The sequence below is a fragment of the Hyperolius riggenbachi genome, chromosome 5 (genome assembly GCF_040937935.1).
Source record: "Hyperolius riggenbachi isolate aHypRig1 chromosome 5, aHypRig1.pri, whole genome shotgun sequence".
Taxonomy (NCBI): Eukaryota; Metazoa; Chordata; class Amphibia; order Anura; family Hyperoliidae; genus Hyperolius; species Hyperolius riggenbachi.
The window spans coordinates 159717478-159740729 of record NC_090650.1 but is presented as its reverse complement, the minus strand read 5'-3'; the positions used below and the strand labels follow the sequence as shown (position 1 = coordinate 159740729).

At 46.1% G+C, this 23252-nt stretch overlaps 1 protein-coding gene across 2 annotated transcripts in view; it reads left to right on the top strand.

The window, feature by feature from the left end:
* The window catches only part of ELMO1 (engulfment and cell motility 1), an 818731-nt gene that overhangs the window by 77739 nt on the left and 717740 nt on the right, over positions 1-23252 (top strand). Inside the window, exon 1 of one of the 2 annotated variants that reach the window (XM_068236400.1) lies at positions 8582-8683. The exons of the other annotated variant lie outside the window; for it this stretch is intronic. The gene's annotated coding sequence lies outside the window, so the exon portion shown is untranslated. Of the gene's footprint in view, positions 1-8581; positions 8684-23252 lie in introns of those variants that run through there. 2 annotated transcript variants of the gene reach the window in all.

Sequence of the window (23252 nt, the reverse complement as noted above, 5' to 3'; positions counted from 1 at the left end):
GACTCTGTGGCACTGAGAGAACATCTCCAGGCCATATTGTAGAAAGCAAGAGCGTTTTTTTGTGTAAAACACAGCGTTCCCCCACATTTCATTGCTCTATTACTGTATTTGATACTTGTATTTAGCTAGCTAGCCAGTGATTAACTAAACTTGGTTGTAGTAAGTGTAGTCGTCAGTGTCAGTCTACTGAGTGCAGGCAGGCGTTCACTGATTTTTGTGCTCTATTACTGTGTTTGATACTTTTATTTAGCTAATTAGCCAGTGATCAACTTAAGTTAGTTGTAGTCACTCAGTGTAGTCAGTGACATTGTACTGTGCCAGCGTGCAGTTACTTTGCTGTGCGCAGTGCAGGTAGGCAGGTGTTCACTGCTCTATTACTGTATTCAGTATGTGCGCCATCTGTGCATTTTTTTTCTTTTCTGTTTAAAAAAAAGGATCAGTAAATAAAGCCCCCTGTTATATTCTGTCTGTTCCCACACACATATTATTGACAGGTAAAAAGCAGCACACTCTCCACCTTCAAATCTTGTGCATAGAGAATCTGGCAGGGGCCGTGGCAGGAGAGGGAGTGCCATTGCCGCCGCTGCGTCTGGGACTGGTCCACCGCCAGTGTGAGGGCGCTGAGCTGTAAGAGATGCAGCAGAGAGGCATCCATCAGCAGCACAGCAGCTGCCGTTGGCACCCATTTTCAGCACCTTGGGTTGCCGTGTGGTCATTCAGGAGAGTCAGGTAGAGGCAGTGGTGAAGATGATGGTGGAGGAGCAGCCCATTACTTGTTCCCAGACCTCCACTGTGACCAGCACTCCCAGCAGCAGTACTAGCAGAAGCAGCAGTACTAGCCGCAGCAGCAGCAGACAACACCCCCACTTGCTGTGACATCCACCCCAGCAGCCAGTGGTCAGCCCTCCCTGGATGAGAGCGTTCTGCCCCTCAGTCCAGCGTCTGGCAGCGTCTTGAAGGCTGCCTTTTAGGATATCATTGGGCCTGATGGGGAGGAGGTTCTACTCGGGCCAGCACAAGCAGATTTTTAGGATGAGGAGGGGTCTGTGTCTGGGGATGTTGGGGTGGAAGAGGTGGTGTCACAGCCTGCCACCAACTGAGGGGAACATGATACCACATAGACTGTATACCCCCAATACCACCTTATGGACTGTATATCCCAGCCCCCCATATTGTCCCTTACATCCTTCACACCCTAAGGACTACATACCCCAACCCCCTATACCCTTCCCTTATTCCCACAACCCCCTCCCCATGTTAATGCTTTGTTTTGCTTTGGCAATGCTAAATGTATTTGGTCCTGCCAATAAAACTTTTTGGATTTGGATTTGGGTTAGGGGAAGAGCTGTTTCTGGATGACGAGAGTGATTGGCAGGACCGTCCTTACGTGCCTGAGGTCCCAGAAGGCAGCTCAGAGGAGGATGAGGCACAGGAGTGTAGGCAATTGTATCAGCACATGTCAGGCAAGGGCAGGTCCAGCGGTGGGCGTGGAACACAGGCCGCTGCTTCAGCCGGCACCGCCATCAGCAGCAGCACCACCACCAAACAACGCCCAACCAGAGGGAGAGCCGCCACACCCTCTGCGCACCGTAGGGAGGTGTTTATGTCCTGAATATGGAATTATTTCCATTTGTCCACCCTGTATGCAGGCTATGCAGTGTGTAACTCCTGCCTGCCTCTTCCCCATGGCTGCACACATGTTGTGCTACCTTTGCAGGGACCCCCGGTGATCCAGATACGTGAAAGAGAGGACATCTGGATAACCTTGATCCTGGACCCGCATCTGAAGGGGAAGCTGGGACAATTCATGTTGTCATGCACCACCGAGTGCTGTGCAAGGAAGTTGCAGGGGGCCCTAGTGCGCAGACTGCAGGAAGCATTTCACCAGCCTTTCACCCCCACTGTTGCTGTTCTGCCAACCCAGCAACAGGTGCCTGCGGCCACCAGCAGCATCAGCATCCGGTGCCCCGGCGACCTGCTGAGCCTAACTAAGAGCCTGTATGCAGTGGAGCTGCCCAGAGCAGAGGTGCCAGCCACAGCATTCTCCTCCAACCAGCACCAGCGACTGACCAGCATGGTGTCTGACTACATGGGGTCATTCAACGGGCTTGACACCGACAGCCCAGTAAACCTCATGGAGTACTGGGTCGAGAGACTGGAGATCTGGAGTGAGCTGCCCAGTCAGTACACCCTAGAAGTCCTGTCCTGCCCCTCTTCCAGTGTCCTCTCCGAGAGATGCTCCAGTGCGGATGATGGCGTGGTCACCGAGAAGCGCTCTCGGCTGTCCGTTTCTGTGGACAAACTCACCTTCCTCAAAATTAACCAGGTTTGGGTGGAAGGTGAGTTCCTGACCCCTGCTGTTGGTGACAGGGGGACATGAAGCTGCCCCAGCGTAGGTAGTATAGCTGCCCCAGCATAGGTAGTGTAGATGCCCCAGTATAGGTAGTATAGCTGCCCCAGTGTAGGTAGTATAGCTGCCCCAGTATGGGTCGTATAGCTGCCCCAGTATGGGTAGTATAGCTGCCCCAGCATAGGTAGTATAGCTGCCCCAGTATGGGTAGTATAGATGCCCTAGTATGGGTAGTATTGCTGCCCCAGTATAGGTAGTATAGATGCCCCAGTATAGGTAGTAGAGCTGCCCCAGTGTAGGTAGTAGAGCTGCCCCAGTATAGGTAGTAGAGCTGCCCCAGTATAAGTAGTAGAGCTGACCCAAGATCCCCCATCCGTTCCCGCGGCCACTACCATTAGGAATCTTCCCGCCGTCGCCTCCTCTCCTGCGTCAAAAGCGCTCCCTGCCTCCTCTCCCTCTGTAGTTAGATAGCTACAAGAAAATGGATCATTTGTGGACATCGGCGGCCATTTTCTTGTAGCACTGCTCTAATTACAGAGTGGGTCGGCAAGTTGCGACACAGGGGTGCTAAGGCGGTGCTTGGTCTATTTTTGGGGGTGCTTCCGCACCCCAAAGGACCCCCTTGGCGCCCATGGTGTTGATCTAGGTTTTTTTATCTGATTTCCTTCTGGAGTCAGAAAGGAATTTTTTCCCTTTTGGGACTAATTGGACCATGCCTTGTAAGGTTTTTTTTTCCTTACTCTAGATCAACAGGGATATGTGAGAGAGCAGACTGGTGTTGTACTTTATTTTTCTGGTTGAACTTAATGGGCGTATGTCTTTTTTTCAACCCAAATAAGTATGTAACTATGCGTCCCAGTATAGGTTATTCAGCTATAAGTGCCCCAGTATAGTTTATCCAGCTTTAGGTGCCCCAGTATAGGTTAGCCAGCTATAGTTGCCCCAGTATAGGATAGCCTGCTATAGTTTCCCCAGTATAGGTTAGCCTGCTATAGTTGCCCCAGTATAGGTCAGCCAGCTATAGTTGGCCCAGTATAGGTCAGCCAGCTATTGGTGCCCCCACCCTCCCTGCAGGTCCCCAGGTGGCACTGTGGTTAGAGCATGGGAAGTATTACTCACCATGGCTCTCTCCAGTGACGATTCTCCTCCGCCATACAGCTCCGGGCTACTGTTCACAATCCCGCAAGCGGCTTGATGATCAAGCCGCATCCTGGTACTGTGAACAGTAGCCCAGCTCTGTATGGCGGAGGAGGATGTGCGATCATTGCTGGAGAGAGCCACAGTGAATAATACTCTCCATGCTCTACTCACAGTGCCACCGGGGAATCTGCAGGGAGGAAGGGGAGACAGGCGAGGATAGCTGGAGTGAGGAAGGCATCGCTGGAGAGTGGGATCGGTGCAGGGATGGTGGTAGAGAGAAAGCGGAGCCAGCAGAGCAGTTTTAATTCTCCCTCGCGGCATGGACGAGCCTGACTCACCAATCACCGCACAGAGCGGCCGCTCCAGGAAGTAAACACTGCACGTCACAACGTGCAGTGAATATTAATTAGCCATGTGCCTGGCCGCTCTCCGCTCCTCCCCAACATGACTGCGAATGTGCAGACAGTCTAACGTGGCTTAAGCCGCTCTAACGCCGTAGCATGCTGCACTTTCTTAAGAACGTGCAGCGTTACATGTAACGCAACATGGGCTGTGTGAACAGCCCACTTGTGTTACATTGCTGTGCGTTGGGAGGGCATTACAGGCTGCACTAACGTGCGCCTGTAACGTCCTTGTGTGGAAGCAGCAAGGATTTCTGCGGGGGACCATTAGAAGCCCCAGGTAAGTTCAACTCATTTTCCCCCGACCCCCCTACAGTGTTCCTTTAAGACAGGAACCACTCCCATCCGGGGGTGGGTTCCTGACTATATACACCAAGGAAGTTTCAGCCTGGGGCCTACCCCCCTCTCCTTCTCCCCCCCCCCCATTTTGGGCTCACATACACATGTACTCTAGAAATTTTGCAGGATTTTATGGTAGGGAATAGATTGTGAGAACTTCTGAGGACAGTCCAGCGCGCCGCAGAAAAAATAAATGTGTCACCACGCACTGGAACATGGGCGTGGTCATGATGAGTCATGGGCAGACTTTAAAATTAAAAAAAAAAAAAACACAAAATAAGTAGTGGTGTTATTCACAGAGATTAGGTCTGACCAGATACATTTTAGATAAAATAATCAAGTAGTTACATGCCTCATGATAATTCATGAAGTAGTCAAATGGCAGCAGATTTCCCGACAAAATGCAATCAGATTGGCGGCAGATTTCCCCACAAAATGCAATCAAATTGGCGGCAGATATCCCAACAAAATGCAATCAGATTGGCAGCAGATACCCCCACAAAATGCAATCAGATTGGCAGCAGATACCCCCACAAAATGGAATTAGATTGGCAGCAGTTTTCCCCATAAAATACAATCAGATTGGCGGTGTAATGGATTGCGGAGACACCGCCGCGCGGTCTGGCTGCGGGGCTGCTGTCTCCGCATTCAGACCGTCGGTTTCCGCACAGCAGCATGCGTCTGGTTTGTCTGAGCCTAGTAGTGCACACAGATGGAGAGCTACGCGCGCGCGCTAGGAGGCAGGACCTTTATGCCAATAGGAGAGGGATCAGCTGATCAGGACGATCAGCTGATCCCAGCGCTGTGGGTGATTGGCTGAGTGGGACTGGGCGGCGCTGAGGAGCGCTCTACTATATATACTTCTTGCCTGTCAGTGGCTGGTTGTCTGCCGTTGCGAATTCAGCGCTGCGTAATATGTTGGCGCTTTATAAATTCAATAAATAATAATAATAATAATACTAATGTGTGAGCACTCAGACCAGTCAGATCTCACAGTGTGTTAGAACCAGGAGGACCTGGGAATTCACACTTAGCCAGATTACGTTTGTGTCATTGATGTGTTATACTTTAGACCAGTTCCAGGGTGTTGTGACCAAGGACCACACACTCAAGCTTAGGAACACCGTGCTATTACTGTGTTATACTCTAGACTAGTTCCAGGGTGTCGAGACCAAGGAACTCACACCCCAGTCTAGGACTTTTTTTAATTATATGTTATGATCATTTGCTCTGTCGACCTTTCTCTGCTTTCTGATTCGGTACCGCTGCATATCTGCCTACCTGTTGCCAGACCCTGCCTGTACCCGGTTACCGAATCAGTCTCTCTCTCTCTGTACCTGATTTGCTCGTGTGTTGCCGACCTAGCCTGCCCAACCACTCAAGCTGTCACTCTCCCTGAGTGCTCAGTTTATCTGTACTAGCAGTAACACCATTCCACCAGGTGTCAGCTGCAACCAGGACTCCTGCTCCTCAGAGAGTCCGGCCTGTTAGCAGCCAGTGGTCTCTTACTCTGGCTGCAGTACAGTTTAACACCTGATACCATTATCCCTGGTTACCAGGTTCTCACTATCAAGGAGATAGTTTCTGCACTGCCCAGGGCCACCTGCCCCTCAGGTGGCTCTTGGCCGAGCCGTTTACATCTCCCGCTCCTCGGGAGATAGCCTTCAGTTCATCTAGCACTTTACTCATTAGTTGTCCAGAGGTTAGTCATACTTGTATTATTGGTAATTCTGCAGATCATCCATAATCAAGTATACATCTGTATTGTTGATGATTCTGCAGATCATCAACAATCAGATTCTCTCTGTGTGCTGACACCAATCGTTACAGGCGGCAGATATCCTCACAAAATGCAATTAGATTGGCAGCAGATATCCCCACAAAATGCTAATGGATTGGCGGCAGATATCCCTACAAAGGCAGGTCCCCAGTTAGTGGGGGCCCCAGAGCTGAGAAGGAGGGGGGCACAGCGCAGGAAGGGGGGAAATTGTTCACAGAGCAGAGGGGAAAGCCTCCCCCCCTCCCTCACCTAGGGGCCACCCCTTCCGCGCACCCCCCCCCCCTCCAGAATTGCAGCCATCCAGCGGCAGCAGCGGGGAATCACTTACCGGGATGATCAGATCCATAGCTCTGCGTGCCGTTTGGCTGGGCTGGTCTCCTGCACTGCACTGACCAATCACGCTCTTACAGAAAGTACTGCGAGAGCGTGATTGGTCAGTGCAGTGCAGGAGATCAGCCCAGCCAGCGGCACACAGAGCTATGGATCTCATGCCGGTAAGCTATTCCCTGCTGCTGCCGCTGGCTGCAATTGTGGAGGGGGGAGCGCGGAAGGGGGCGCCCCTAGGTGAAGGAGGGAGGCTTCCCCCCTCCCCTGTGCACAATTTCCCCCCTTCCTGCGCTGTGCCCCTTCCTTCTCAGCTCTGGGGTCCCCAGAAGGCGGGGCGGCCGGGGCCCACCGATGGAAAAATCGGTGGTTCAGTCCGAGCCTGCCTGTAGTATACACCTGTCTGTTAGCTATGATTAAGGAGCCATTTAGAGCTCCGATACGCGTGAGCCTGTACCTGTTTGTCCTGTGATGCATTAAATAAAGATTTGGACGTTTTAACTGCCATCTGGTGTAGCTGTGTATCTCTCTTTGGAACAAATTTTTCCGATGACCGGCGATTTTTTTTTGAGCAACGAGCAATCTTTCCGTTATTTTGCGATGTGGGTACAGGCACGTGATCACGTGAATTTCATTTATCATTCCGCGATGATAATGACCATCCCGACAGATTAAATCTTTAAGATCCCTGACGACTTTGTGCAAAGTAACTCAATCGCTTGATTTTCCGTTCACGCCCATTGAGTAACCGGTACCTTTCCGTTAGCTGGACGCATCCACTAGGTGGCGATAAAACTCCACCAGAATTACATCTTTCCCTACTATCAATGGCGCCTGGAGGGGGAATAGTAATTATCGCCGCCTAGTGGATGCGCCCGGCTAACAGAAAAGTACAGAGTAACCTTGTGTAGCGTCGCGTGACGTCACCTGCAGTAAGACAAATTGGGTAGTGCTCGTTGTTGGGGCACGTCGCTGGATCCATCTTCCTGAGTCATTGTGGTATGCTCTTGAGTGGATCCAGATAAGTAAAATGGTATTTTTGGTGTCCTTAGCATGATAGAACTCTGAAGGAAGGGGAAAAATGAGCTTTAACTTAGGCCTGGTACACACATCTGAATTTGATTGGCCAATCATACCACTTCATTGTTTAGAACTTATTTACTCAATCTGTTAACAGTATTCAAAACTTGTTGGCCTTCATACTACACAGAGGTGGTACAATTAAAGGGAACCTTAACTGGCGTGGAAAAAATAATTCACTTACCTGGGGGCTTTCCCAAGCCTCCTGCAGCCGTCCTGTGCCCTCCGGTCTCCCTCCGCCGCTAAGTTTCGTTTTCGGACGACTGCCAGTCGTCCTCGGGCAAAGCGTCATCTTCTTCCGGATTCCCCGTCGTAAAGAGCCGTAAAGCGCGTCCGCATGACGCGCTTGGCGTCATGCGGACGCGCTTTACGGCTCATTACGACGGGGAATGCGGAAGATGACGCTTTGCCCGAGGACGACTGGCAGTCGTCCGAAAACGAAACTTAGCGGCGGAGGGAGACCGGAGGGCACAGAAGGACCGGCGCGGGCACAGGACGGCTGCAGGAGGCTTGGGAAAGCCCCCAGGTAAGTGAATTATTTTTTCCACGCCAGTTAAGGTTTCCTTTAAGCAATCTTTAGCCAATCAAAATTAGAAGTGCATACCAGGCCTTAGACAATTCAGTTTCACATGTAATAAATAGACAAAGATAAAATATTTTCTTAAATATTTTGCTCTTTACAAAACACCAAAAAGAAAATACCATTGCCCATCCTGCACTAATACACATATTTAATGATAATGATATGCTAAAATAAAACTCAAGAGGAACTTCTTGAAGACATTGCCAACAACAGCTATTCCACAACACCATTCAGGAAGTTACTTCTGCATTTCCTCCTGACACGGGTTTTCAGTGCGAAGTTTGTCTAGTAGTAATAATATAACTGCTTGCTGCAACGTAAAACATAAAGCAACCTGGTGCATCTCTTGGGAATGTAAGGCTCGTGCACAATAAAATACATGAAGAGTGCAGGATGTGGGGGGAGAGAAAACATGAAAGGAAGTGGTGGCGGGTGAGTCGCACAGCACTGCACAAATGGTACACACATTTTTGACAAAAAACGACTGGCCAGCTCTCATCACTGGTTAGGCGGGCAGAGCAGAATAGTATTTACTGTGCGACGACTACCTCCTCCCTTCCTCCTTCCCCGGCTCCTCCTCTTTCAATGCTGAGCTGTGAGCTCACAGCCTGCAGCTGCTGAAGCAAGGAAATAGGCACAGAAATCATCAGCAGGACCTAGGAAGAGGCTTGTTGCCCTGGGCTAAGGTAGGAGGCTGAAAATGATCCGCTGGTATACTAAAGTCTTGTATTCTAGCTGAATCGATTCTCACATTGTTCTCATTCATAACACAATTTCTAGAGCTGTTGCTGCTGTAAGATGCATTGCAAGTTGTTCAGCTGTAGGGGACTTGTAAAAGCACACTTATTCTTACAAAGCAAACGTGTGCTGATGACAGCTAGCGAGTTTGGTTTGTTACTTGGCCAAAGTAGCGGTAATCGCTCTATATGTGGAAATAAGACTGATAACTAGTTCTCGGAACGCATGAGACTTCTGGAAGACAGTGAAGAGAGCAGTGATCACTCTCCAGGCTGTGTGGGCACGGAGTTTAGGATGGAAGGCAGCAGTTCCACGTTGTACCCTGAAGTTGTAACCTTGTGGACTTGATAAAATCATGCACTGACGAGTCGCCGAGAGATGTGATGATAGCAACTTTTACTGTTGCTTGTGGTCGGTACTAGTCACAAGTTCCTCTACACAGTTATCAGGCCACCTATATTGCAACGAATTTCCAATAACTTAATTTCTGCATATATTTGACCCTCTTTTTCTCTACTAATAAAATGCTTCTAATGTTATTCAGTAGTACATGGCTCCCGATGGGGCAGTGTCATCAAAGCACAGCAATTTTTTATTTTGGCTTTTTTTTTATTGCATTTCATAGGGAAGTTACATTAAAACACAAATTGTGAGTAAATTGCATCATACTACATTTTATATATATTTTTTTGGCACTAGTTACTTTAGGGGACCCTGCAGGAAACCTCATAGGAAAATAAAGCTAACGTGATTCGGTGGACGGCACACTCTTAAACTGCTAGGTTTCCAAAAGTTTGTAGTAAACACAGGGGTGGGCCAAGGCAGAGGCGAGAGAGGCTCCAGCCTTAGGGCACAGTGTAGGAGGGGGCGCACAACTCCAGTGTTCTCCCCAGAAATTTTTCCAGGTGGAATGAAATAGTAGCCGGGTGGGGCGAGATTAGAGAATGCAGCGCCAGTGCTTCTGTGAGCAACTCTGCTTACAGCATAGGAGGAGGTGAGCCGTTGACAGCCGGGTGCTCACCAAAACTAGCTGGGCGGAGCACCCGCCTAAAAGAGCCTTGGGGGAACACTGAACTCACTCAGCTATCATTCCCCTATTGTGTTTGAAGCGGAGAGAAATAAGAAAAGGAGATACATGGCAGTGACTGCTAGACAGATAACTGGAGATTAACCTCCTTAGCGGTATGGACGCATTGTTACGTCCATTACCGCCGGAGGTCGCCGCTCAGGCCCTGCTGGGCCGATTTTTATCAAATAAAAAGCAGCACACGCAGCCGGCACTTTGCCAGCCACGTGTGCTACCTGATCGCCGCTGCGAGCAGCGGCGAAAGAGGGTCCCCCCCAGCCGCCGAGCCCTGCGCAGCCGGACCAATCAGTTCCAGCCAGCGCTAAGGGCTGGATCGGAGGCGGCTGACGTCAGGACGTCGGCTGACGTCCAGGACGTCACTCCGCTCGTCGCTATGGCGACGAGGTAAGCGAAACAAGGGAGGCTGCTCATTGCGGCCTTCCTTGTTAATTCTGATCGCCGGAGGCGATCGGAAGTACGCTACAGGAGCGCCCTCTAGTGGGCTTTCATGCAGCCAACTTTCAATTGGCTGCATGAAATAGTTTTTTTTTTTTTTTATTTAAAAAAAACGCTCCCGCAGCCGCCCTGTCGATCTTAATAGAACGCCAGGGAGGTTAAGGCGTTGGGGGCCCTGGAGCACCTCTAAGTCTAATAGCAATTAGTGTGTGGAGGGATGGATGGGATGGAGGGGCGCACTTTGGTGTCTCAGCCTTGGGCGCTGGAGGATCTTGTCCCGGCTCGGACTATGCAACACGGTTTGCCCAATCACAACGTGTGCATTAAGAGGGTACTCTGATTGGAGAACTGGTCCCTATGAGGTTTCCTGCTGGGTCCCCAGGGGCAAACCCAGGATTTTCAAGGGGGGGGGAATTCCTGAAAGGTCTTCCTCAGCCATGCACAAGACAGTATAATAATATAGTAGGACATCATGCTGGGTACACACAATGCAATTTCCCGTCCAACTGACAGGATCTGACAATCCTTTCCTAAATGTCCGACCTGCTCCTGAAGCATTCACACAGCGGGGCACAGGGCTGTGCTCAAGCCTGACTCTGTTAAGTTCCCCAGAGCTGCTCTTAGCACACAAAGTCGCTACATCCAAAGTTAACTGTAGCAGGGACAGAAAGGGGGCAGTGCTGTCAGCTGCAGGATACCTGCAGATATTCTGGTGTCTCAACTTGTGCCTGTCCCCAGACCCTGCATCGGCCCTGGTCTGAGGGCACATTATGGGCAGCTGTAATCCCCCCCCTCCGCATTTGCCTATGGTCCCCTAAAGTATCTTTTTCTTTGTGTGCTCCCACTCAACATTACACAAATGCACTGCCTACACACATTGCACTAATGGAGACGCCAAATGGTGGTTTACAAATATACGATTGGAAAAATACATTTTTAGAAAGTAGAATGAAATGCTTTCAGTGGAAATGGGCCCTTAGGCTCCTTTCTGTTGTGACGCAAAGGACAAAATAATCACGTTGAAACACAAATGCAATTATATTTCAGTGGGACCTTTCACACTGGTAGTTTTGCGCAGGGCTGTGGAGTCGGTCCAAAAATCCACCGACTCCGACTCCGACTCCTCAGTTTAGAATTCCACCGATTCCGACTCCACGACTCCGACTCCTCTAATTTGCATATTACAATTTTGTTGATTAAAAGTATGTAACATGAAATTCGTCTCTTAACTGCCAACGCTTAGGAATTTTACAAGACAACTGAAGTGAGAAGGATATGTAGACTACTATATTTATTCCCTTTAGACTAAAACTAGTCCTTGGTAAGAGTACTTGTAAAAGGTACAAACCGGAACAAAGAACCTCTATCAGGCCCTAGGCAATGTAAGTGTGGGTACATGTAAGAATGATGTGCAGGTACTCTGCAGGGGAATGAGGAGATTGTAAACAGACAACACCTCTGTGTTCAATGTGCACAGCATTCTCAGTGGATTCCCTGCAGCTCTGTGGGGAGTGCATATGTAGAGTGTAGTACTACTGTGTAACAAAGTAAACCTGAGACAGATGAAATTAAAGTTTTATACATACCTGGGGCTTCCTCCAGCCGCCTTCAGGATAATCAGTCCCTCGATGTCCTCCTCCACCACCTGGATCTTCTGCTATGAGTCCAGGTACTTGAGCCAGTCAGGCGTAGTGCGCATGCACACACTCCGCCGCCAGGAGCATACTACACCTGTGCAGCACTATTGCGCAGGTGCAGAATGTTCCTGGCTGTGGGAGCGGCATGCGACCGGACAGCGCTGACTGGCTGAATTACCAGGACTCATAGCAGAAAATCCGGGTGGTGGAGGACAGCGAGGGACTGATTAGCCTGAAGGGGGCTGGAGGAAGCCCCAGGTATGTATAAAACTTTACTTTTCATCCATTTCAGTTACCCTTTAATTTGTAGTCACCAAACCAAATTTTAACAACATATCAAATTATTTGATTTCATCAGCAAAGGGAGTGCATACATTTGCATAAATCAGCATCAATGCAGAATTATTTCCATCTCGTTGACCATCTCTATTAGTGACACAGCTACACACCAGGCTTTATTCTTACAGCATAGATGTTATTTAGTATATATGAGATTCCTGTGTACACATCATATATACAGTCACAATCAGATATGTATATCTGACCTTAAAAATACGGGGACTGCTTTATTGAAGCAGCACAAGTAACTAATTTTGACTGGTTTATTTCATTTTTGTGGACTAAGCACAGCTATTACTGTATATATACTGTATATATACATTATTTTTAATGACTATTATCTGAGAAATAGAACATTTTATCATATTTTCTATTTTTATTAGTTACAAATTCATTAGGAGTCGGAGTCGGTGCATTTTTTCCCGACTCCGACTCCAGGCACCCAAAATTGCACGACTCCGACTCCACGACTCCGACTCCGACTCCACAGCCCTGGTTTAGCGACACAACATGTAAAGACAGAGGGCAAAAGGAAAGCTCCAGAGGTCTTAACTATGCAATTGCCTACTACATAGGTACTGGTGTGCACAGAATTAGAATAAAGTACAGTCCTGGGCTGAAGCATCTGTAGAAAGCGTACAGGCCTTTTGTACAACGATCCAACTTTGGGTACATCAGAGTGTAATGTACAACTTAAAATGAATACTGTCTGACTGGATTTGTGTGAAATAGATAATACCATTACAACATTCTCATGTAATTCACAACTGATCTACAGGTAATGTGGATAATGTAGATTAAAGCGGATATCCAGCCACAATATAATATATGGGTCCTCCTGTAAGGAAAGTTTTATGTTTACCTGTGATGTCTTCTCCTTCAAAGTCCTTCCCAAAGGCAGACTATGCAGCAGCTTCTGGCGTGTAGCACCGCCCCTGGAAAAACCACCTTCTGCTTTCTCTATATTGCAAGTATGCAGTCCGTGGAATTTGACTAGTGTCTGGCCCAGTGCCTTATAGTATTAGGCTAAAGTCACACTTGTCCATGCAGAAAACCATCAGTCATTCATTCTGCCAAAAGTTTTCCTGCTTTGTGTTTGTGTTGGTGCATTTCTATTATGAGTTTTTGATTAATATACGTGTAAATGAAGTGTAAACATAATTTCCCCCCCCCCCCCATAAATTACAGCCGCGCTGTCGGGCTCTGTTTACCTTTCTAGTGTCACTCACGCCGCTCCCCTCGCCTCCTGCAGAGCGCTGGTCCCTGCCCGAGTCCCTTCTCTCTAATCAGCGGCGAGGGAAGAAACGTGGGCGGGGATCGGCGCTCTGCAGGAGGCGGGTGAGTGGCACTAGAATGGTAAACAGAGCCCGCTGCGACACGCTCAGTGTCGCCAGCGCGGCTGTAATTTATGTGCTCGTGCAGAGCGCAGGGGGGATTTAGGGAATATTCAACTAGCAACAGAGGCTGGGCACTATAGCCAGACCCAGCCTCTGTGTATAGATTTAACTCTAAGATCCCCACCTCCGGTTCTCTTTAAATAAAAAAAAAAAAAAAAAAAAAAAGTATGCGGATCGCATACAGTTTTCATTTCTCATAGGAAAGCATTGAGTGAGAATGAACTTGCTGAGTTTGTTTTTTCTTTTTTTACAGCACCAAAAAGTTTTTTTTGTGCGGCTCGTAGAGTAACATTGTGTGATTCTGTATGCGCTTTCCACATTGTGGAAAAACGCATGCAATTCTAATAAGTGTGACCCTAGCCTCAGAGGCAGAGCATCAGCACAGATGTCGGGCAAACAGCCTCATTAGATAATTACTTTGAGAAGATTTTCTCAGCCAAATAAAACTGTTTTGGCTTCTATTAACTTTTCAGCACAACAAGCTCATTTGCGTAGGTAACATATTTTTTAACATTTGCTCTCCAGAACAACAGAAGGGGACTTCTAGAGTGTGTGTGTGTGTGTGTGTGTGTGTATATATGTATATATGTATATGTATGTATATATATATTTTCTCCTCACTCTCTCCATCTCGTGTCACATTACACTTTAGGAACACTTGAAATGGGTGCATGCCATTTAGAGCTTAGGTGTTCAGTCCTCACTGAGCATCTTCTTTTTGTACTATAAATAAGAGAAAACCAACAACAAAAATGTGCCACCAAGAGCTGCAAACATTTTTTCTTCTTATATACAAGTCATGTGTATCTTGTATACAAGAAGATTTATATACAAGTCCTGTCTGAAGTTTTAACATCTCTTTTGAATAGGAAGTTTTAAATATTTTACATGATACCACTTTGTCACGTACTGCCTTGCTTCTAGTGCTCACTGTCAAGTATTTCCGCTTATGCAGGATGTTTTGCCAGCTACACATGTGGTTTACGTATTCAGATTTTCAATGATGAACATGCAAGTGATCCCATACGAACCACTGCAAATACTATAACCGTTCAAAGTATAATGATGTGTTCCTGATGAGTTTAAAGGGGTTCTTTTGCGAAAAAAGTAGGCAGTTAAAAAATGTGACAGATGATAGGTTTTGGGCCAGTCCATCTTTTTAAGGGGGATTCTGAGGGCTTTCTTTGTTTTCAACAGCATTTCCTGAACAGCAGTTTAACAGCCAAAATAGCAAGATACCAGCCGGCCTCCCTAATCACATGCACACTATTATGTCAGTTAGATTTTGCAACTGTTGTTCAGGAAATACTGTTGAAAACAAAGCCCTGAGAATCCCCCTTAAAAAGATGGACTGGCCCAAAACCCGTCATCTGTCACATTTTTTAACTGCCTACTTTTTCCGCAAAAGAACCCCTTTAAGATGAATGGGGAGGTATTGTTCTAGGCAGTGTGTGGAACAGGTGTTTTTTGGTGGATGAAGCTTGATAGACGACAGTAAGTCGTGGAGATTGAATTCCCTTTTATGGTTCACTAACAGAAGTAGACAGTGTAGATGTCTGGGCAGGTATAGATTGAGAAAATAATTAGTTACATTTGTAAGTACCAGCAAATGAGGCAGCAAAAGAGGGAAAACTCCAATGAGAATGCTGGGGGCAAGGGGAGGGTAATTGAGAAGGCTGGCAGCATGTGTTGTGTTCCACTTCCATATGCTTCATGTGCTCCACATCCATATCCCTTGTTGTTGTCAAGTGAGTGCAATATTGATTACAGCAGTCATCATGTTGCAAAAACATACCGGGCAACTTTTAGGTACTGCTGACCCTAAAAGTGGGGAGGGAGTAAGCATGGTCAACAGTGGGTGTGGCCACATGCTGAAAATATAGCATACCTTAAAGTGGACCCAAATAAAAAATACAAGATTTCAGAAATCTATTTTCTGAATTAAATTATAAATGGATAGCAGTTTTTTGTTGTTGTGTTTTTTTGCTTTCTTGAACTGACTGTCTCAACCACCTGGGTTTTCCCTTTCTTTGCCACAAAGTTCCAGTGTCTTCCCCCATAATGTGACAGCTTTTTACTGTAGGGAAAGAAGAGGTAGGGCTGCCACAACCACCGTGTACATACTATCCAACCGGTAGCAGGGAATCGAGATGCCTCTAACAATGGATATAGAAAAGCTGTCCCACTGCACTGATGGTTTAGGTAAAATTCCAATCTTTCTAGGATTAAGGAGTCATGCACACTCTATGCGCAAGCTTTTTTGCTGCGTGTCCATAGATGTGACCATAAAGATTGGACTTTTACCTAAACCTTGGTACAGCGGGACATCTTTTTCTCTATCTCTCCTCATAGTGTTGAAACTTTCCAGTGCTCTTTAAAGAAGAACTTCAGCCTAAACAAACATGCTGTCATTCAGTAACATTAGCTATGTTAATTAAAATAGATAGGTAATATAATCTCTAACCCACCCTGTTTTAAAAGAACAGGTAAATGTTTGTGATTTCATGGGGCAGCCATCTTCTTGGTTGAAAGGAGGTGACAGGGAGCATGAGACACAGTTCCAACTGTCCTATGTCCTGATCACGCCTCTCAGCTGTGCGTGCTAGGCAATGAGAACATCACATATCCCATCATGCTGTGCACAGCATCAGGGGAAAAATGACCGGGCAGATTTGTTTGATGGGGTGGAGCTTAGCTTTTGTGCAGCTAAAGATGAGGCTTGGGTAAGAAAAACAAAGTTCTGATGCTATGAAACTGTTAAACACCAAGCCTTTTCAGTGCTGCTGAGTAGATTTTTAGTCTGGAGGATCACTTTAATAGTGGGTTAGGGGACTATGCCATTACTCACATTACTCTTACAGTTTTGTTTTGTTTTTTGTTAGGAGTGCTCAAAATATGCATATACATACTATTCAAGAATTCCTCTATGCTTTAAATTAACTAAACATACTTCTTCAGGCCTTACCATATATGAGTTATCCCTTTTTTTTTTTTTTTTTTTTTATTATTATTCTCAAAACTCATTGCAATAGACTGTCTGTTACAGTGTTTAGCCCGGTATGCACTTTCAATTATGATTAGCCAATCACTGACCAATTTTACCACGTCCATGTATGAAGGTCAACAGATATTGATTACTGTATATGTAAAAGAGAAACCGAGAGCCCAATATAGTGTAATATGTTATAAACAAGTTGAGTATAGAAAGAGTATAAGTTATACTCACAAACCAGGGTTACCTCCAGGCAACCACTGTATAGGCAGGTGAGGAGATTTTCCTGTCCTCACTCAGGATTAAGAAGTCGCTCTCTGTAGACAGTAGAAACAAAAGGGGTATCCCCCTCCACCAGGGGTGGATATATATGACCAATTAAGGAAAAACAGAGGCGCCAAAAGTATAAAACCAATTCTTAAAAACTTTAAAAATGCTTAGGAGGCAGTGGTGGACTTACCTCCCACAAGCAGACCCAAGAGGCTGTATTATTCAAAAAATATTTATTGGGTATACTCCAGGGGGATTTCGCAACGCGTTTCACAGGCTTTGTACCCGCTTCCTCAGGCAATAAACGATAGGAGCATACATCAGCAATTGGTCAGGGACACGCTTGGCGTCAAGCGTGTCCCTGACCAATTGCTGATGTATGCTCCTATCGTTTATTGCCTGAGGAAGCGGGTACAAAGCCTGTGAAACGCGTTGCGAAATCCCCCTGGAGTATACCCAATAAATATTTTTTGAATAATACAGCCTCTTGGGTCTGCTTGTGGGAGGTAAGTCCACCACTGCCTCCTAAGCATTTTTAAAGTTTTTAAGAATTGGTTTTATACTTTTTGCGCCTCTGTTTTTCCTAAATTGGAGATATTGATTACTATTAGCAGATTGTGTAGCAAGAAGCTTTAAATCAGGATGATACAATTTACTGGTATTTATCGGCTTCATAGTCGAAAGCTTACTTCTTTTCTTCTAAGCCAATAAATGGTACACTGAAACGTCTTGCTTTTACTGATGGCTAACACCGTACAACAGGTGGTAAAATTAGTCAGTGATTGTCAGATTTATAATTGAAAGTGTGTATCAGGCTTTAGTTTAGATACCCTTTGGAGAACCTACATTGTAGCTCATCCAACAGATTTTTTTTTTATTTTTTTTTCCTGTTTGCCCTGCACAATAACCACCTATTTCCCCCTCCTCTGCTTCCCCATATACAGCACTCAGTGTTCACAGGAAAAGACTGGTGGTTGCCCCATTCCAACTTTTTCCTGATTACATCCTGGGAGTGATGATTAGATGGAGGAGGAGTTTGATGTTTACTCCAGCCAAGCAGTATTTGACTGCTGGAAGGAATAGGAAGACAGCATGGTAGTTGAAAATAATAATAATAAAAAAATAACTTGTGTAGGATTTCATCATCTTACATTTTGGATATCTGCAATATCTTGCAATACCATAGAATGTGCATATTAACATATTAAAAACCATAAAAATTAAAGTATCCCCTTGGGTTAGGTGGGGTAGGAGAGCACTTAATTTACAGTTCAGGCCAGTGAGTGCAAACTCCACTCTTCTCAAAAATCTCTTCATTCACATTAACCTTCACACAACATACATAGAAACAGGATTTCTATGACTGAACAAAGTAGATTTTCTATACATTACTGGCAATAGTTAATCTCCAAATACAGATGACTGGAAAAGTCCCTTCAGTTTTCAGTTAGGGGATGTAGACTGTATTGGATGTTTATCTAAGGCCCCTTTCTGATCATGCAGCAGAGGAGCCTTCCACTGCATCACAGCAAAAATCCTTATTTATATGACTCTGTGCCACAGTGCGGCGACGGGGTCATATGCATAGTGTTGCCCTCCACTTCCACATGGACACATTTTGTTTTTATTTTTTTGTATTCCTTATCTCCTTATCTTCATGGCTTGCTGCCATGTAAGGAGTGTGCCTTCCTTAGTTACGCACATTGCTTCCTTAGCGTAACATTAACTGCGGGTATTAATTTATATAACAACGGAAAGTAATACAGTAGCGGTTGCAAGTGAAGTATCACGGTAGCGATAATTCACTCGAGCAGGGCCACCCGCAGTTAATGTTACGCGCACTGCTAAGGAAGCGATGCACGTAACTAAGGAAGACACACTCCTTACATGTCAGCAAGCACTGCTATGTAAGGAGTGCATAGCGTGCACTACACAACGTTAAGCTGCGCCGCTCTAGCAGCGCAGCTTGATGAATCAGGCCCATTGAATTAATTTTGCATTATTTATTTTTGATGTGCAGTACACAAACCTGTTTTTCATTGCATGTTATAATATACCGTATTTTTCGGAATATAAGACCCACTTTTTCTCCCCCAAAAATGGGGAGAAAAAGTCCCTGCATCTTATATTTCAAAGGCAGGGAATCCCCGACTCCAACGCCCGCCGATACGAACCACCGACGCGTCGCTACGTCGGGGACTCCCTGCCTTGTCCCCCTGTGTGGTCTGCCGGCCCCCCCGCTCCCCCGGTAACAACTGCAGAGCGACTCACCTCCCTTCGGAATCCAGCGCTGGGTGGTCCTCTCCGCCTCAATCTTGTCAGCACTACCCCTGTAAAAGAATCGTTAGTGGCAGAGCGGCTCACCTTCCTCCAGCGGCGGCAATCTGCAGTCATCTTGCATACCGCGCGGCTTCCCCTACTGACGGCTCATGTTAATAACTCATTGAGTCATGGGGAATTACTCATTGAATCATTAACATGAGCCGTCACTAGGGGGAGCCGCTCGACTTCCCCTTGTGACGACTCATGTTAACCAGTTCGGCCTATCTGGACGAGCTTCCTCATCCAGATAGGTGCTGCTGCCGCCGGCTGGTGCGCGCGCTCCCGCTGCCTGCTGCTAGCCCCCCGATCAGTGAATGGGAATATAATTCCCATTCACCGATCTAACTTCCCCGCAGAAATACCGACGCTTTCTCTCCAGAGAGCGCGGTATTTCTGCCCCCAGGAAACTTCTCCCCAGAATTTTAGTTCCTGGATGCGAGATCGTTTGCATCCAGGACTTTTTTCACTGTGGCCATCTTGTGGCCAAATAGTAAACTGCACCCACATACATTTTTAATAAAAAAAAAAATATTATTTTACATTTAAAATTAGCAGTTTCCCTCCCACACCAAAAATTACCAACATACACTTTTTTTTATTAAATAAAATAAAAAATACAATAAAAAAAACAAAAACATAAATAGTTACCCAAGGGTCTGAACTTTTTTAAATATGCATGTCAAGAGAATATGTTATTATATTATTTAAAATTATAAGCTTATAAATAGTGATGGACGCAAATTGAAAAAATGCACCTTTATTTCTAAATGAAATATCGGCACCATAAATTGTGATAGGGACATCGTTTAAACGGTGTAATAACCGGGACAGATGGGCAAATAAAATACATGAGTTTTAGTTACGGTAGCGTATATTAATTTCAAACTATAATGGCCAAAAACTGAGAAATAATAATTTTTTTCATTTCTTTCTTAATCTTCCTGTTAAAATAGATTTAGAAAAAAATAATTCTTAGCAAAATGTACTACCCAAAGAAAGCCTAATTAGTGGCGGAAAAAACAAGATATAGATCAATTCATTGTGATAAGTAGCAATAAAGTTTTTTTTATAGGCGAATGAATGGGAGGTGAACGTTGCTCGGATGCATGAGATTTTCGGACTGCGGTGCTGAACCGGTTAAAGGGAAGGTTCAGGGAGTGGGAAAAAAAATTAAAATCCATATTCACTTACCTGGGGCTTCCTCCAGCCCTTGGCAGGCAGGAGGTGCCCTCGCCGCCGCTCCGCAGGCTCCCGATGGCCGACCTGGCCAGGCCGGCTGCCAGGTCGGGCTCTTCTGCGCTCCAACGACGTGCTCTTATGCGTTCCACGGGGGTGCGCTGACGTCATCGGACGTCCTCCGGGCTGTACTGCGCAGGCGCAGAACAGCCCGGAGGACGTCCGATGATATGGTACATTATATCTGGCAGCTGAACAGATTGGTTGGATAGAAATACAGAAGAGAGCATGATGAAGTATGTTTGAAAAGTTCAATATGACTTTGTGCTGACAGAATACCCAAGCAGCTCGGGGTGACCCAAAGCCACTAGCAAGTAATTCAAAATGTTGTGGTTTGGCCAGTGTCCGGCTGGCCTGTCGATACATGGAATTCGACAAAATGATGATGAACTTGGTGGGTCACTGGATTTTGTTCCCTCTCAGCTGGGAGTGGCTGTGACAAGCAAAGTGCAGCCTTGCTGCCATCGGAGCCTGGGGCAGTCCCCCATCCCAGAGGGAATTCATCTGGCATAATATCTGGTATGGTGATTTCTCAATTCCCATCAGTCATATCCATAAACAGATTTCACATTTGTATGCAGTATGGTGTTATGAGTTGACATATATAAACATAAGTATCAAACTTTAAAGTATGACTTTGAACTTGATTTGTTTTGCATGTGTGCCTTTGTAATTTTTATTTTGTAACTTTTATTGTGTTTTTGTAAATCTTTTGTATATATTTTCTGCATTGTTCCACTTTTTTTCTGAACTATTAAATAGTTATTTGATAAGTTTGACTGTACTAAGCTAACGCTCATAGCCTAGAAGAGACTGCAGTGTAACTTGCATTACAAAGTCAGTGCCTGATTGTGCCTCGCTACTGTACGATTGTACTGTGTGTGTGTGTGTGTGTGTGTCTGTGTGGCGTTCCCGTATTCGGCCTAAAGCGCAAAGCTGACCCGAATACGAAAACGCGGATTGCATGCAGATCACTCGACAGCGGAGTGGAAGTGTCCAGCGGCAGCTAGTGGTGGCAGTGAGAAGTGTTTCTGAGGGGTCACAGCCTTGTGAGGCTGCTTCCCCTCTCGATCTGGTCAAACCCGCAGTCAGGAACCGTTTCTGCAGGCTTGCCGCGGGGCCGGTTCCTGACATTGTTGACACGTGTGCCAACACTGTGAGCAGAAAACCCTTGAGGATGAAAGCCACTTCCTGCTGCACTGCTCCAAATATACTGCAACCATGGACACGTACTTTAAGAAATTGTTGGAACTATTCCCAGATTTTCTTACATTAGAAGATGAGAGAAAAACATATATCTTACTGGGAGAAGAGGAATCCACAGTGACAATCGCTTCACACTACGTCACAGCATGCCACAGACTGAGAGGAGCATAACGGAAATGTAAACCTAAAAATGTCCTCAGACTGCTTAGCCAGTGTCCCCCTACCCCACCCCCTTTCAGATCCCCCTTTTCCCCCTTGCTTTGGCAATACCTGTATGAATCTTGGTCATGCCAATAAAGCTATATTTGATTTGATTTGTGTATGATTGGAGTTAAAATCGCTCAGTGTGTCAAACTGATCTTAAAACGGACCTGAACTCAGAACTGCCTCTCTGCTCTAAAAGATAAGCAATAGCATAATAACCTTTAAAGAAAAACATTTATTTGTTAGAGCTGATAGAAAACCTGCAATAAATATGCATTGTGTCTACTTCCTGCTTTTATGGGAGCAGACATAGGGTTAACATCCTGTGTTTACAAATGAGCTGCTCTGCTGGGATTCCTGAGTTGACACAGCCCTGAGATCAAATTACATTTGTGATTAGTTGCAGATAAGGGGTAAGACCAGCTAAACTCTCTAAATACATTCAGGGCGGATTTTTCTGTTTCATCTGTCCTGTGCAAGAGTTCAGGTCCACTTTAATAACTTCTGTAAAGATAGTTCGGTTGGCATTTCGTAGTGTTTTGAAAAAAATTGAAATATAAAAAAATATGAATTTTAGAGTTATAGGGAGTTCATCTGTGCCTTGTCAAACCAGCTGTCTGGGAAAACACAGATGCGAATCAGACCTTATCCTGAAACTGAAAAGTGTAGAGTTGTGAATAGTAGAGACTGTCAGGTAAGAGCCTGGTTTACGAATTTTGCGAACACCTGATTTATGGCCAATCGTCAGGGGTGCTTGACAGGGCTGAATTAAATAAATCTGTTCTGCCCTGCACACACTCAGTGACACCATCACGCTGTGGGAGACATCCCTCCCGGACTCCCTCTTCATCATCCTAGGTGATGTCAACAGAGCGAACGTTCACCAGGAGGTGCCTCGATACAAACACATAACCTGCCCCACCAGAAATCAAAGCACCCTGGACCACTGTTACACGGTCCTATATGTGCGTACAAGGTTACTCGCCGCGCTGCCCTAGGCAACTCTGATCATTGCCTAATCCATCTGATCCCCACCTACAGAAGGCAACTCAAAACCTCCAAACCGACTAAAAAGTTGTCAGAGGAGGCTAAGTGAGAATTTGAGGGGAGAATATCCCCTCAAATATCACATTCTGTGAAGTCATGCATCCCAACGACGACCGTCAAAGTCTTCACAAATAACAAACCATGGTTCAACGGCAGGCTACGCCAACTCCGGAGGATCAAAGAGGAAGCACAGAAATCCAGCACCCCAGAGGAGTTCAGGGAGGCCAGGAATACCTTGAACCGAGAGCTGATAGCAGCAAAGAGAGACTACTCTAACAAGCTGAGTGCAAACCCTCAGTCCATCAACTCACGTGATGTCTGGAAAGGCCTCAGGGCAGCCACTAA